At 29.0% G+C, this 16,165-nt stretch overlaps 1 long non-coding RNA gene across 1 annotated transcript in view; it reads right to left on the bottom strand.

The window, feature by feature from the left end:
- Positions 1–13,584, bottom strand: part of LOC148283064 (uncharacterized) — a 136,410-nt gene extending 122,826 nt beyond the window's left edge. The window contains exon 1 of the long non-coding RNA XR_015821944.1: positions 12,857–13,584. This is a non-coding gene — a long non-coding RNA (uncharacterized LOC148283064). The remainder of the gene's footprint in view (positions 1–12,856) is intronic.
- Positions 13,585–16,165: the final 2,581 nt, after the last annotated feature.

Genomic DNA, 16,165 nt, shown 5'->3' with positions numbered 1-16,165 from the left:
CTCTCGAGAGGAATGCAATCAATATTCCAAAGCCGTTCCCAGCCTTTACTCGAGGTATTTACGGGTAAAGTGTCCGCACGTCACTCGCGTACTCAATGTAAAGATTACCCAGGGAATGTTTGTTGAGAAATACGCTGTCTACGTAGACACGCATAGACGATAACATAAACGCTTAGCGATTAGAAAGTTTTTTTATTTTTTTTATTGATAAACCTTTACAGGTAACATACTGGATGGATTTACTCCCTAGGGAGCTGTTCAAATTTAAAATTGTTGCAACAAAGATGGAAAACATTTTTGAGAAGGGAATATGCGAGTCTAGTCATTGACAGAGCTTACAACCTGTCATTAGCTAGTTTAAGAGGCCACTACACACTGTAACATCGAAAAATCGAATTGGAAAATCGTTTTCAGGCGTTGCCTGGTAGGTGAATTGGTTCAGTCGGATAAATCTCACCCACGTGATAAAGGTTTCAGCTCTTTTACTTAACAAAAGTCAACAGATGGAAGATTTGAGGAAATGTGGATGTTCAAACATGGAAAGCAGAATGATAAATGTTACACATTGTGTGAAATGGCCACTCTCACCATCCAATGACAGGTCATCAGCCCTGTAAATACCAAGACTCCCATATTCCCTTCTCAAAAATGTTTTCCCTCTCTGTTGCAACAAATTAGAATATTTTTACTTTTAAAATTCATATTTTACTGTTAATGATAATATTTTTGACATCTTTTGTAAAGGTTGTCTGAGTCTTTTGTTAAGTTTTGTCTGGTAGTTTATTGTATAACTTCAGTCCCTGGTTGATTAGTCTCGACTGACGTTTCGTTTTAGAAGGTTGTGTGATATTTTTCTGATTTTCTTGTATTCTCGTATTGTGTCCATGTTAATCACAATTTTTTTCAAATTTGAGTTCTTCGTCTACAATTACATCAGTGGCTAATTTATGAAAATTTTCGTTTAAAGAGTTGTTTAGTTGCTGTTCGATAGGGGAGGTCATATACTAACTTGAATATATTATTTTGCTGTCTTTGTAGTCTGTTTATGTTATTTTGATATCCTATTCCCCATTGTAGTTGCGTATACATAGGTCTCATACATTTTTTTTTCGTTGTTAGAACAAAATTTTTGATTTAAAAAAAAGACTCGATAATGTCATACCTTTGCCAATTAAATTGTTAATATGAACTGTCCAAGTCAACTGTCTGTATATTGTTAGTTCTAAGTATTTAACATGTTCAATTTCAGTTAGTTGTTTATCATCCATGTAAGCATCTACTTAATGACTTTTTTCTAGATTCAAAATAGATATTATTGCTTTTTTTAATTAAGTGTAAGTAAGTTTGTGTTTGTCCATTTAGTCAACATAGTTAGGTCTTCGTTTATGTCAGTGTTTGTCAATACGTCTATTTGATTTTTCCAAGGTCCAATGTCGTCGGCATATATAATAATTTTTCCTTCAAAATTGTACATTATTAAGTCATTTATATATAACACATATAATAGACCTAAATTGATCCTTGTGGTACTCCAAAATGTATTGCTTGTAGTTTACTTTCTTTTATTTACAAAGGTATACTCCCTCCGATTTGTTAAGTGTGATTTTAGTAGTTTACATTCTTGAGATTTCACTCCAACATCATTTAATTTTTTTATCGTGGTCTAAACATGTACCGTATCAAAGGATTTAAAAAAATCTAATATTACTCCTGTAATTGGAATTTCAGCATTCATGTGTCAGCATTATGTTTAGGATCAGTGCTACGGGAAAGTAAATACTATACAAAAATGATTTCTTGCACGTGGTAAAAAATAGAAAAATAAACTTCTTTGAATTACGTCACAAGTTTTTCCGAATAAATAAAGTGAATAGATAGATTTCAGGTTTCCGGGAAGCCAACTAACCAATCAGCAGAAGTCACAAACTGGAACTTATGACGTCACTAGCAGAGTAATTACAGAATTACTAAAAATTCGGTGTCCTTAGTCAATAAAAATATGTTTTTTAATAAAAACACTTTGCTTTCTCATTGGGTAAAAATAAATAAACTTCTTTTTAGTTCAGCGTTGTGTCCTTTTTGTCTTTGAAGTACAGGGATTAACCTTTGATTTTTCTTAGCATAAATTTAAGCTTGAAAACATTTTTTTTTTATTCTTAACTCATTTTGTTTCTGTATTAAATACACAGTTTAATGTTTTTTTTTTTTTTTTAATATTTTAAAAATCCTTTATTTATTTTTCAATATTACTGATGTCCTCTTTATAGTAATCATAATTAGATCTTCTAGAGTTTTTTTTAATCTTCGTAACATTTATGGAATAAATTTTCAATTTCCCGTAGAGTTGAACTTCTTCTTTTTTGTTCTCTTTGTGTAAAATGCACGTCTTTCATTATATTTAATAATGCATTTCTGTTCTCTTTACTGTAATATATGTATGCACTATATGTATAGTATACAAATTAATTTTATACTAAAATATAAAAATGTTCTATTTCATATTTTTCTTATTCTTTTAGAAATCGTCTTTATTTTTTAGATACTTATGTTTAAAATATATGTCTGTCTTTATGTTTATAAATAAACAAATAAATAAAAATTCTAAGATTATAAATTTCAAAATTTAACTCTTTCTGGACTGACATGTGAAGCGTAAGTTTGATCACCTTACCTTCCATGCAAAGAACATGACCAATATTGGAGAAGAATCTATACACTACTGGATGCGCATTTGTATGATGGTGATGGTGATATGTTATTTAATTGCAAACTAAACTTACTATTTCATGCAATTTCATCCGATTTAAACACCTACGCAGAAAATGTTTGTTTTATTAAACAAACCAAAACAGCCTTTTAATAATTAAATAAAGCGTACCCAAATATAAACTTTATTTGTTTTAATTTCATTTATTGCAATACAACCGAATAAATGAAACAGTTTTATTTGCTCGAAATGATAAATTATTGTGTTAACCCAAAATTATGTATTTTTTTCGTGGTTCCGCAAGAAGGGCTTGCCTTGTTCATAAATAAAACGTAATTCTGATTTTAAAATTTAACCAAGTATTTTTATCAAAAAGATCATTGAATTATTTTGAATTACGATTTTTTTTACAAATAACCTAAAAAATATCTAAAATAAATTACATATTTTTTAAATAATTTTAGAAAGCATTCATCTTTATAGTCAATTCGTAAAAAAACATCTCAATAGAATGAGAATAAATTTTAGATCATAAAAAAAGTTCTATCTCAATGGAAAGATATCTTAGTTTTCTCCATCAACGAATTCGTTCACAAAAAAATCAGAACAGAAATAAATCAATGAAATTTTCAGAAGGCTATTATGAAAAGCTGTGAAGGATATAGAGCTTGTATAAGGGATGGGATTGGCAAGGACTCGTGGGGTGCAATTGACACGCGTGAATTTATATCAAAACTTTGTCTTTCATATCAAATCCAGGAGTTTTTTCTCTCTTTATAGCTTTAAGACTCTGATTAATCTATTTTACTTGAGAAAAACTCCATTGTATAAAGCGAAATAAAAATTAAAAGATTTGCACATAGTAAAAAAATATTTCACGATGGTGGGTCCCAAAGTTTTAAATATCTAAGAACCTATTTTTTTAGTCAATGCGGAACTCAAACTTCTAAAACAATTGGTGATATGCTATAGTGTATTTTTTTTAAAGAAATATTTGCATTCTTGTGATTACTAAAATATTTCAGTTGAGTTGTAAATCATTCATTATTAGAAAATGGAAACCCAGTTACGATAGAGCGGGGTGCGAACCTTGGATATCTGATACATGAGTCTACGACATTAATCACGGGACCACAACCCGGTTATATATGTGGAGATCTTGTACGGCTGCGACACTTGCTGCATTAGTAAAAGAGCAAAGCGTCGATTAGCTCTAAAAGACTGTTAAAAAATCCCATACAAACAATGGCGTTACGCCATATTTCATTTTGCAAATGACAAGATATTTTAAAATGCCGGTATTAAAAAAATTCAAAGTGATATTTATGCTGCTGAATAATTTATTTTCAATCACAAATAGAATTAAAAACATAATTAACTTTAAATTTAAAGTAATTATTAATTAAAGAATGCGATTTATTTTTTTTATTTTTTTTTATTTAGGAAACCAACAGTTCAACATACATATTTACAGTTAACAAACAGATATAATTTGTAAACTCAAAACTTATAACAGATTTCTACAGAGTATACAAAGTAAGTAAAGAAAATATATTACATATTAAATAAATACATATAATTTTATGCATATAAAAATGTTATTTTCATGTACTCGTAAATATTTTTAAATAATCAAATTATTTTTTTATATTTTTTAAGAACAATTAGGATTAGGACAAGGATGCTTGAAAAGAGGAAAAGAAGGGAAAGGGAGATTTACATATTTATTATTATATATCTACCAAGTTACATAATGCATTTATTTTGTAAATTTTAAATCTGACAGAGTGATGTTTGTGTAATCTAGATCTTTAAATTTTGTATTGTACACTGAAAAAATCCAACAAAAAAAAGCATTTTAAAATACGATGTTTTACTTATTGGTGCATGAAACAGGTGGTACCGTCTATAAATCCTGGCTGGCACATATATTGTTATTAAACTTAGTAGTTCTGTACAGCCAACTATTCCTGTCATAATTTTGTGAAGCAGTAGTTGGTCCGCACACACTCTGCGGTATTGTAGAGAAGTGATTCCATGATAGGTGGAGGCAGTGAGAGTTGATACGTAAAAAATACCGGTTTTGTATTTTAGTTACTAAATAAATTTATTTTGAATATATTCTATTCTTGTTATAAATATGGTATACTGGGGATAACATTTTTTTTTTTAATTAGAGAGATATATCAAGTCGTGTATCCTACATGGACTCATGTACCATTTTAGCCAAACTAGAGTTAATCTCTTCTGTGCCACTAGGTATTACTATGGCAGTTTTCAGTAGATTGCGAAATTTTAGGCAATTTTAACAAAATCTCATTTGAATCGCTGTTATGGCGATAATTTTAATAATTTCTCGTATCCTAGTATTTCATCAAGCTCCTTACAGATGTCTTAAATTGTACAAAATCTAAAATATTTTACCTCGACGCGTAAAACACGTACAAATACACAGGTCTTTACGCGCTATTTTTGTACGGCCGGCCCTCAGACCATAGACGAAGAGCGAAGAACGAAGAACGCGTTAACGCGCCTATGGCACTTAAATGGTTAAAAGCCTCCGAAATGTGAGATACTTCATCAAGAATTATAAAGTACTGGACTAAATTAGTGAAGATCGGGAATATAGGTAATGTCCCTATCAAAAAGACACGACAATTGTATCGGCCACATTTAATGCATTGGAAATATGATTTTTATTCTTATACTTATATTCTTTATGACGAAATTTTAAGGCTATGGGTATTAATAATTATGAACCAAATAAATATCAAACCACGCTTTCGTGAAGAAACTAATTTTACGATTTCCACATAGCGACTTCGTATTTTTTGTTTGAATAATCAATGATCCTTGAAAAAGCATTTTTCGTAACCTTTGTCGTATAAATTCTTAATATTAATTAAATTTATGAAAAAAATTACACACAGTAAAACCGAATGTCAATTGTTAGGTGTTTTATAATAATTTGACTCCATTCATGTAATTTTGATAAGGTTTAAAAAACAAACAGATCACAACGCCGTTATTATTATTCTGACGCAATTATTCTGACTTTTGACACGTCCATCCTCAAGATTTGGTGGTTGTTAGCCATGTCATTCTCAGCCTTCTTCGTTTTCTGCACCCATGAACATTTACATCTTAAATCGTTTTAGCCGATCTTTCCCTGTTCATTCGCTCTACATGTACAAACCAACGGAGAACTCTTTTCTTGATTTCGTTAATAATGCTTATTTCACTCTTCATTGCGCACGGATCTCAACTTTTAAAAATTATTGTTCACAGTTTTACCATTCGTTTTACCTGAGATATTGCATTTCGACAGTATTCAATATACTTTTATCATCGTTTATACAATTCCATACTTCACTCGCATACATAAGGATTGGCACCAGAACTTCATTGAGAACTAAAGATTTAAATAAAAACAGTTAACGGAAATATCACAAAAAATACTGATAAATAAGCAATCAAACATAAAAATTTACAACAAACAAAAAAAAACAAATTTTTCAAATATTTATTTAGTCAGACATTGAGTTGATATAAATTTTTGAAAAAACTAATTAATGATAGGTTAAATTTTATTTTGTGGCCTTTATTTGAATTTACAATATTTTCCAGCAAATTTGAAACTAAAAAAAACGCAAAGGGTTCGTTGTCTACACTTGTTTTGTAATTTACATGAATAAATAATACAGGTTTCTTGATAAAGCTGTATAATTAAATAAGGTTCTTATTTTTTCAATATAAAACAGTATATTAAGATTGTTACGTTTATCGTTTTCTATACGCATTTCACAATACATGTTCGGATAATCTCACCCCTAAGCAGAGGGTTGACAGTAAGATTTGTTCGCTGTAAATATGTATAGAGTCTATGAAAAGTCAGGTCGTTTTTTCAGCATTTTATTCATACCAAAGAAGATAAAATACTGGCGTCGTTTTTATAAGTAAAATAAATTCAATTACAATAGTTTCCGGGGTTTCTTCTGATGTAGGAGATTTTCCATAATAGGTTTGTGAGAAAAATCATTGATATTCTATTGGATGTTAACGTGAGTTGTGTCAATTAAATTTCAATTTTAAAATTAGCATCAAAACTGAAATAAAATAGTAAAGCCTATACGTCATTCAAAGAAAAATGTTCTGCTCTACGATATATTGTGTTTACTTTTATGTTACATATTATTTCATTCGTTTACAAGCCTTGAAAATGGAATGTGACGTAAACTCGACTCATTTTCGCATTTTCGACATACACCCTGTTTTCCTTCAATAGAGGAAACAAAGGAGAACATTAATAAGGAGAATACATAATTGACAAATTTTTTGCAAAATAATGAAGTAAAATATATAATTGACTAATTTGTGGTAATATGTCCCCCTTTTCTCTTAATTTAGAAAAAAAAACCGACACAACGATGTTTACATCCATACTTTATCAATATACTTTCTATAAATACATTGTCTTCTGTAAAGGGAGCTTGTGGGTTTTATGCCCTTTTTTACGATAATGCAAGAAAAAAATATTTTTTAAAAAGTTGAATTTTTATATTGAAACATTCATGGCAGAATAAAATCTTTTTATTTTATTTCGACCCCGATAATTATCTTTCATTACTTTTCAAGAAATTTGTGAATAACCTATTATCCGTATTTGTATATAAATACAGTTTTTGCTTTCATTCGTGTTTGCAATATGGCCATGAGAATGAAAATATTTAAAAAGACCCTGCATATAGTTTTCCAAACTCAAAGTGAAAGGGGCAGTGATAGTATTAGAGTTGAATTCAGTTAAAATAGCGATGTATGAAATTAAAATGTCTAAATTGGGTTTCATTATTTTTCGTTTTACATTTTCTGTTTAAGTGTGTATCTTCTTAAATAAAAATAAATATTAATAAAAAAGAGTGACCCGTATTGGCAAAAAAAACATTGTTTATTCGTATGAGTAAAATCGATAGGAAGTCCCTCGGTGTTTAAAACGGTTTCGGGTATGTGGAGAAGTGTGTTATTTGTTTTTTTTTCGCTATTGGTTTTTTACTTTATTTTAATGCGAAGAATACTTGAGTTTTTATTATTTACTCCAATGTTGAAATATTTATACCATTTCTAAAAGCCATTAATAATTTGTTCTGGAAAAATAGAAATCGAGTTGTGGTAGAGTGGAATTTTAACCTAGGGGCTTTGGCCCGTGAGTCCACAATACTACCACGGGACCACAACCCGGTTCATGCTTTTTTATTTTTTGTAATATGTAATGCAATGATACCTGCCATGTAACAAACATTATACAAATACGATGCAGTTTTAGTACTCTATGCACCACTGGGTGTGGAAAATAAAATGATCATTATGAGAATATAACAAAAATAAATAATTCTTCTAAAAGTGTGGAAATTAAATAATATTACTTAAATCTTTGTCGTGGTCATAGTTATTGATATATTTTCTATATATAGTAAATAATACTGTGTCTTAGGTTTTCTTACTTATTTTGTATTGTATCAACTGATATTATGATTGTCATAAAAATGATTTCTTTAAATAAACCGTTCAAAATGAGTTTCTTTTAAACTCCCAGAAGTATACTATCTTGTTTATGTGTTATATGTTTTATTAACAATTTAAACAATCTAGATATCTAGCAATATCATTTATTAAGTTTATCTTACTCATTAAAAACTAGTAATCAAATATAAAAATAAAATGATATCTATAACTAAAAATTGATTTTAAACAAACATACTTCATATTATTTTCGTACTAATTTATGCAGAATAAATTAATAAGATAGGAATGATAATAAAATTCAATGTTTATTATTATGAGACTCACCTGTTAAATAAATAATTTATATGGATTTTCGATAAGCTTGGTAATTTATTTTATGTATAAGGATCTTTGATTAAATTTATAATTATGATTGACAACTTAAAATTGATACTCAAAATAAAATTTTCGGTTCATTTAACACCTTGATGAAAAAAGGTAACTATACAATAAAAATATAATGATGTTTTTCAATAAAATTTGTCAGTCGAAACTTTTCAAGGTCATAAAGATTATATTTTATGAATAATTTGTTGTATTTGTCATCGATAATCAAAAATACTTTAGTTGAAGGTAATTTATTATGACGGAAGCCTCGTTTAGATGCGACCTTTGTTAATTAATTAAAAAATGGTTGAGACTACTAAAAAAAGAAGTACAATATTAAGTTATTTACTATTTAGAACCATTTCGCACAACGGAGTAAAAATCGAGTTAAAATTTACGTGGTTGCGTTAAATATTTTTTTTTTGTAGGAAAGAAACATTTGGATTTTTACCCTTAAAAAAATTTTTGGTGGCTATTTTCAACAAGTTGTAAATAACACGAATTTTAAAATTGTAATAAAGTTGTAGTAGAGGGGGGTGCGAACCTCATACCTTTGATCCACGAGTCCACGATACCTAGCTACAGGACTACAAGCTGATTCTAAAATATTTTTATTTCATTACCATGAATTAAAGTTATACAATAAAAACCAATTAGGACTTTTCTTAGATTCTCTACAGCTTCATCTGTCAATGTCGTTTGCTGGTTTAAGTGGCAGCTTTACACGTTATGTAACATTCAGCATTATGCCTATATTTGAAAATCTGTATTTTTCAAAGCCAGCTGATGATATATCATATGCTCTAAACTCTTTCATTTCCATAATTATGTAAAATCATGATTTATAAAACCCCTGCTAGCACTTGTATATAACATAGAAATTTGTTTATGTTTTTTTTTTTTTTTTTGGCACCACAACAGGCCAGGAGGCCCAATTACAGTGGTGACACATTACATTACAGAACAACCAGACTTGAGAAAAATCACATTTTTATTTTTGTGTTCTCACTGGGAATCGAACCCGGAACCTTCCGCGCGTGAGTCAAGCGTCTTGACCACTTTACCACGGAGGCCGCCTTGTTTAGTCTCCCACCAGTCTGACGATGTCAGTCACGATGGAACCCGGTCACTGGTACAAATGTATAAATAAAAGTGAAATAAAACTATGTATATACGTATTTTTAGTATTATAATATTTTTTTACTTCCAAGAAATACCTTATAATAAAATAATATTATGAATATAGAAATAAGATATAGAATTTTGTCAATATTTTTTATTTGCATTAAGAGGTACATAAATCGTAAAAATGTATTTTTTTCGATTTCGAGAAGTAGATTTACCGATATTGTTTTAAAAGCATTATTTTATATGTGCAGTTCTATACATCTTTGTTTATTTTTACATGCTTCAAAATTTGAAATTATTTAACTGACATTCCCTTTCTACAGAATTAGAACAAGGAATGCTAGTCCAGTACATTTAGGATTGTCTCCATTTAAAAATTAGGATAATATTTTTTTTTTTTTTTAAAAATGAGTTTTTGAAAAAAAAAATACATTTTTGGAAAAAAGATTTTCTGTAAGAAATGCTACTCTGAAGTTTTGTGATTTTGCCTTGAAAAACCATGTTATATATAGTGAACATAATATGTTTGTTAGTTTTTTAAAAAATATGTTGTAGATTTATCTTGTTTGTCAATTTGATAGGGGTGAGATGATTCACCTTTCATATCAGGTACCGGTATAAATTTAATCTTTATCAACGTATAATGTATTTCATCTGTTCCTGGCGCTGCACTAAAAAGCGAACCAATAAAAAATATATTAAAAAAACTATACATTTCAACAGTTCATCATTAATTATTTTTATTTTTATTTGTAATATTTATACGTTGAAATTTTATCACCAGTAAAATAAAAATTATTGATGTCTATAAAATCAAATAAACTAATTTAATATCAAATGCATATTACACGTTTATCACTCGTTAGCAATTATAATACAAAGTTGTTTATTTATCTAGATAAAAATACCCGCAGGTGAAATATCTAAGGCAATTTTTCTCGCAACTTGTAATTAAAAAACATTTCAAAATAATTCGTGGTATGAGCTTTTATCAAAAATGAATGATACATAATTTTCGTGACTTGGAGATTTCCTTTAGTATTCCGCTGACAGCTTAGATAATTCAACTTTAAGAGGTAATTTCATGTGAGTTAAATATTTTTATTTGATTGATCCAAAGAATCATCGAAACTTTTGTAATTTTTAGACTAAACATAATCAACGATTTTGATAAAAAATATAAATAAGAATAGTATCTTTAGGACAAGTCTAATATCCAATATGCCTACTTAGCCGAAAGCAATCTGTTGTCAAATAAATCAAATTAAAACTAATCCAAGGAATTTTCTTGATTTCGGTCAAAAATAAAAAGTATCTATCTACAAAAAACTAAAATATGCAATATTATTTCTTTGAATCTTAAATTCAATGCATCACCGGATTCGTCAGCCTTCGTGGTGTAGCGTTTAAAACGATTGGCTCGCGCATTCAGGTTCGGTTACTGATGGGAAAATAATAAACCAGACACTCAAGACAGTTCTGTTCTGTGTTCTGTGCAAGAAGGTTCTGTGCTGTAATTTACCACTTTTATTATTAAAAATTATACCAAATTATACCGTATTTCACAAATCACCAAAAAATGAAAATATAATTAATATAAGGTTAACAAAAAAGTTTTACAATAAGCTCACAGTGAGACCATGTACAATTCACTCTCGTGAACTTGCCCCGACTCGCTAGAAAACATTTTTTGAATTTAATGAACATTTTATTAAAATTTCCAAAATTAAATTTGAAAGACAAAGTCACAATCAGGAATGACCCATGCCTCTGAACATGCCCCGACTCGCTAAAAAAACTTTGTTCTGTTGGTGCGGAATGCAGAAAACCATAACTTTCATATTCAAGATATTTATGTCACACAAAAAATTATAATATCCACAAATTCTGTTATTTAACCGTGTTTTATTGTATTAGGTACTTTGATAGAGTGTCTTTAATAACGGCCCATTTACCATAATACTCAATAAAAACGCTTAGGAGTTTAACCAAGTAAATATTTACAAAAACATCAATATTATTTTTAAAATCCATAACTTTAAGGTTAAGTAAACCTCATAAAGAAACTCGTATAGCTTTGAAATCGGTCGGTAGAAAAAATAAAAACATGTGGTCAAAAACTTTATTTAATATATTTTAAAGTAATACACGGCTTTATAAATCCAAAACAGTGGGTTGTAAATAATTAATTTTAAAAAAACAAGTATGAAAATGTATCAGGCTCCAGAAAGAGAGACGTACGCTAATGATTTGGATTTTGGAACGAGCTATTCTTGTTGAAGTTTTTTTTTTAAATATTATTTTGTTTGAAATTTTTCCATATTTTATCTCTTACATAGTTTCCTTATACATATATATGAGTATGTGTGCATATTTTTTGTTGCTTTTTAAATGAATTATTATTTAAAAAGTTTCAAGTTGAATATGATAATTTTCCACGATAATCAATAGTCGTTACCAAATAAGTTGTATAAAAATATTCATGAAATAATTATAAGTAATTTAAAGTAATCATTCGTAATAACCATTTACTCATACAGCTTTCTGGAATTGTTCGCAAATTTGATGCCAAAAAATAAACACTAATATTTGTGTTAAATATGACCAATTATTGTCTTTTTTGCAGCACAATAGGCCAAGAGGCCCAATTACGGTGGTGAATTACAGCGCAGAACACTCTTGAGAAAAAACATGTTTTCTCACTGGGAATCGAACCCGGAACCTTATGTATATATAAAACATGGTCAATGTTTAAAAACTAAACCCAAAAGAACAAAGTAAAAATAGTAAATCAACGTTAGTACCTACCTCAATCAAATGTTTTTTACGTATTATTTAATATCAGTAAAAAATAGAAAGAAACAGATTGATGTCACATTTGACCTTTGTTTTTTTAAGGAATTTAGATTCATTCAAACAAAATCATTATATTATAAAAACATAGCAAGATCAAATATATACTCGTATGTGTTTAAAATCTAGTTTTATGCGTAATATATCATATGTTAATTAGGGACATATATCATGTGATTTTCCAGTATGAAAATAAAAATATGTTAAATGTCATTAAAAATATTTTACCGACAACATGTTAAAATAATAATATCTACCTAAGAAATACTCAATTTGAAGTACCTTTTAATATCCTTGTTGAGAGACCGGTGTTTTTTTTATATACAGGTTCACTTCGAATTTGTAACAATATTTTATCACTGAAGAATCACACAACACTTATATTTTTTAGGATTTTTAACACTGATCGAAGCTTATCAAATTCAATCAAAATATTCACAGTATCGACACAATTAGCTAGGCTATAATAGTTTATTTCTTATACATGTGTTAATTCGACGTTTGAAATTTTTATTGACGCTTCTATCAAAAGGTTTTTGAGCCCATTATGTCAGAATTAAGATTTATATCATATAATTATTCCAAACACGTCTGAATCAGTTTTATTTTGATGGAATCAAACCAGAAGCTTTAAAAATAACGTAGCTTATCCAATTAGATTGACGTTAATTTAAACACCTGTAAAATTATTATTCAAACAATTACTATCTTCAATCTTCAATCTAGACACGAACGAAAATTAACATTTTTCACTTCAAATTATTTGTCACTTAGAATCCCGGAACGGTTCGTAGACTTAAAAAAAAACCACCATTAACATTATCGACACTCACAAAATAACTTTGCGATCAGCTAATTTTACATTATTTTTAAAAGAGGCCTTTGAATAATTAAAATCCGGTAAACACACGCATAAATAATGTAAGTAGCAATGGATACACACTAAATAAATCTTTTCCAAAACACTGAAAAATCTAATATTTTTTAATCGAAATATTTGAGTATGATCATTTACTCAAGTACGATTCTTGTTGGATTCTCTTACTTTAATAAACGGGGAAGGTTAATTTTTTTCGAGTTAAGAGATCGCGGACAGTTTTCGTATACCTTGCGAGCGGGACAAAACGCGACGCGTCACACAACCGCCGATCACCGCGGTAAGGCGCAGACTGGCTTTACCGGCGCGCGGTATAAACTCGCTGTGTGTGCGCGATAGACAAGTTTTCTAGTTCGAAATTTAAAGCCTTCTGAGCAACAAAAGCTACAGTACTTTTTTCGTTTACCCACAGTTTTTAAACAACCACCTCTAAACATAAAAAATGGAAATGTACTTGTATCAAGTCCGAATAGTACTGCAAGAAGAAAGAAAACGCGAAGTGTGCAGATTATTCATCCCCTGATTTAATTTTAGTCCTTATTCAGAGCGACCGCAAACAAAACAAAATGATCCTTTTTGCAACATTGCTAACTTTTAACCCAATACAAGAAGACGAGGTATTAAGTATATATTAGAATCAAATATTTAATTTTAAAAAAAAGGAATATTAGCGTTCATATAATTTATCCAAATATTCTAATTTTGATGACCATTTTCAACAAGTTGAAAATTAGAAAATAAATATCAATCTGGGGTAGAGTGGGGTTTTAACTTCGGACTTTTGATTCGTGAGTCCGCAACACTAACCACGGGATTACAACCCGATTTATATTACAAACAGTAGTTTTAAAATCTTTATCGGCAGATTGCACTTAATCAATTAATATCTCAGGTAAAATTATAAATATTACCACGAAAATCTTAGTTATCTTCTAGTAAACCTTAACACATAGGAAAAATATAAATGTTTCATTTTAAGATACTAAATACTTGTTATATATATCATATCATATGTTAGCATATAGACGACGTCATCAAACTCGTGGGCCATGGATGGAAACAGAGTGCCCAGGACAGAAAAACATGGAAAAATTTGGACGAGGCCTATATCCAGCAGTGGCGAGAAACTGGCTGATAAGAAGAAGAAAATATGAAGATACTCTTGATAATTATAAATTAAATATTTTGTGCATCAGGATCTCCGAAAATTACAAAATATCGAGTACCATGAGACAAATATTTCAAACAAAATATACACAATAAAGAGAAAGGTGTTAAAAATATATAAATATACATATGATAAGATATTTGCAACTTTTTTTTAATTAATCAGTTTAAAAAACAATAAATTTTATTTTTTTTAAATTGTTGTGAACCCCTGAGGTCTTTTTTTTACGCCTCCACTCGTTTGCGGGTGATTCGTGAGGTTTTAGCACAAGACAGTTTTGTACCTACGGCATTCAATATCAAGACATTGCAACAATACTAACAAATTAAGAATTTATGATTTTTTCCATTCCTAATTTACTGCGTTATATTATATTTATATTTAACTCATGTATGTTAAGTATAATGTATCATAAAGTATTCTAATACCGGAACATATATTAATTTCATTTAAAAAACTATGTAGTCTGTATGACCATATTACTTTTATATTATTTTAAAGTTTGGTAGTAAAACACTGTCATGTTAAATGTAATTATGTTTATGTTTATAAAAGGCATTTGTGCCGTGTACGCTTTTAAAATAAAATAAATAAATTGCGTTTGAATTTAAACAAAGATAATTTATGGGCCAAAGTAAAGCGTACCAAAGAATTTTAGAATTTATTCACACATAGATTGTGTGTAATTGTTAGGTTAACGTTTATGATAAAATTTTAACGTACCTACGTGGGTGTAAGGTTTTGTTAGATTTTTTTTACTTAAATTTTCTTAAAGAAGAATATTATCAGTAAGGATGCCGACTACAAATAATCATGTTCTTACATTCAGTAGGTATGATAGTTGATAAAGGTAGATACCTAACTAAAATTAATATTGCATAGAATCACTTTTGTAAAGTGCGCTTGAGATTACGAATTTGGTGCTATATAAGTTTTCCATTGTATTAATACTAATTGATAGTTGATCTTCTATAAATTGACTGAGTACAGCAGCAGAGGCGTCTAGCGGAAGATTTGTAAAAATTTTACATTGGACAGTACCTTATACTCGTGATTCGAGATGTTCCTAAATTTTGGTCAAATTATAAAAATTCGCTAATTAAAACTTTATGCAATACGTTATAAGAATCTGTATTTCTACGTATTACTACACCAGTTTGATGCTCTTGTCTCTACGAGTCTCGTAGAACAACACGACAACGTTATGAACCGTAATACGCATGCCCTGAAATTCAAATGTTTGTAATTCGACTGAACTCAAAATGAAGAGTAGTATCCAGATTTCAGCGTATATAACGCATACTATCAAGGCCAAGGTACTTTAATATTCGGAACATTGATTTGGGAAATAAGTGTACAAAAAATTTGAATATACTATTTAAATTTTTTGAATTTGTAAATTGCGTGCACATAAAATATTCAGCGATAATTTTAGGAATATTTGTAGATTTTAATTTTTTGAAATATTCTTATTTTTTAATAATAAAACACATGTTATGATTTTCAAATAATCCACAGTGTGTATGGCCGACATAAAAAAACATTA

Source organism: Micrasema longulum, unplaced genomic scaffold (genome assembly GCF_059751315.1).
Source record: "Micrasema longulum isolate JH-2025_06_02 unplaced genomic scaffold, ASM5975131v1 h1tg000263l, whole genome shotgun sequence".
Classification (NCBI taxonomy): domain Eukaryota; kingdom Metazoa; phylum Arthropoda; class Insecta; order Trichoptera; family Brachycentridae; genus Micrasema; species Micrasema longulum.
Note: the sequence above shows the minus strand (reverse complement) of the source record. Positions and strands in the feature narration are given on the sequence as shown.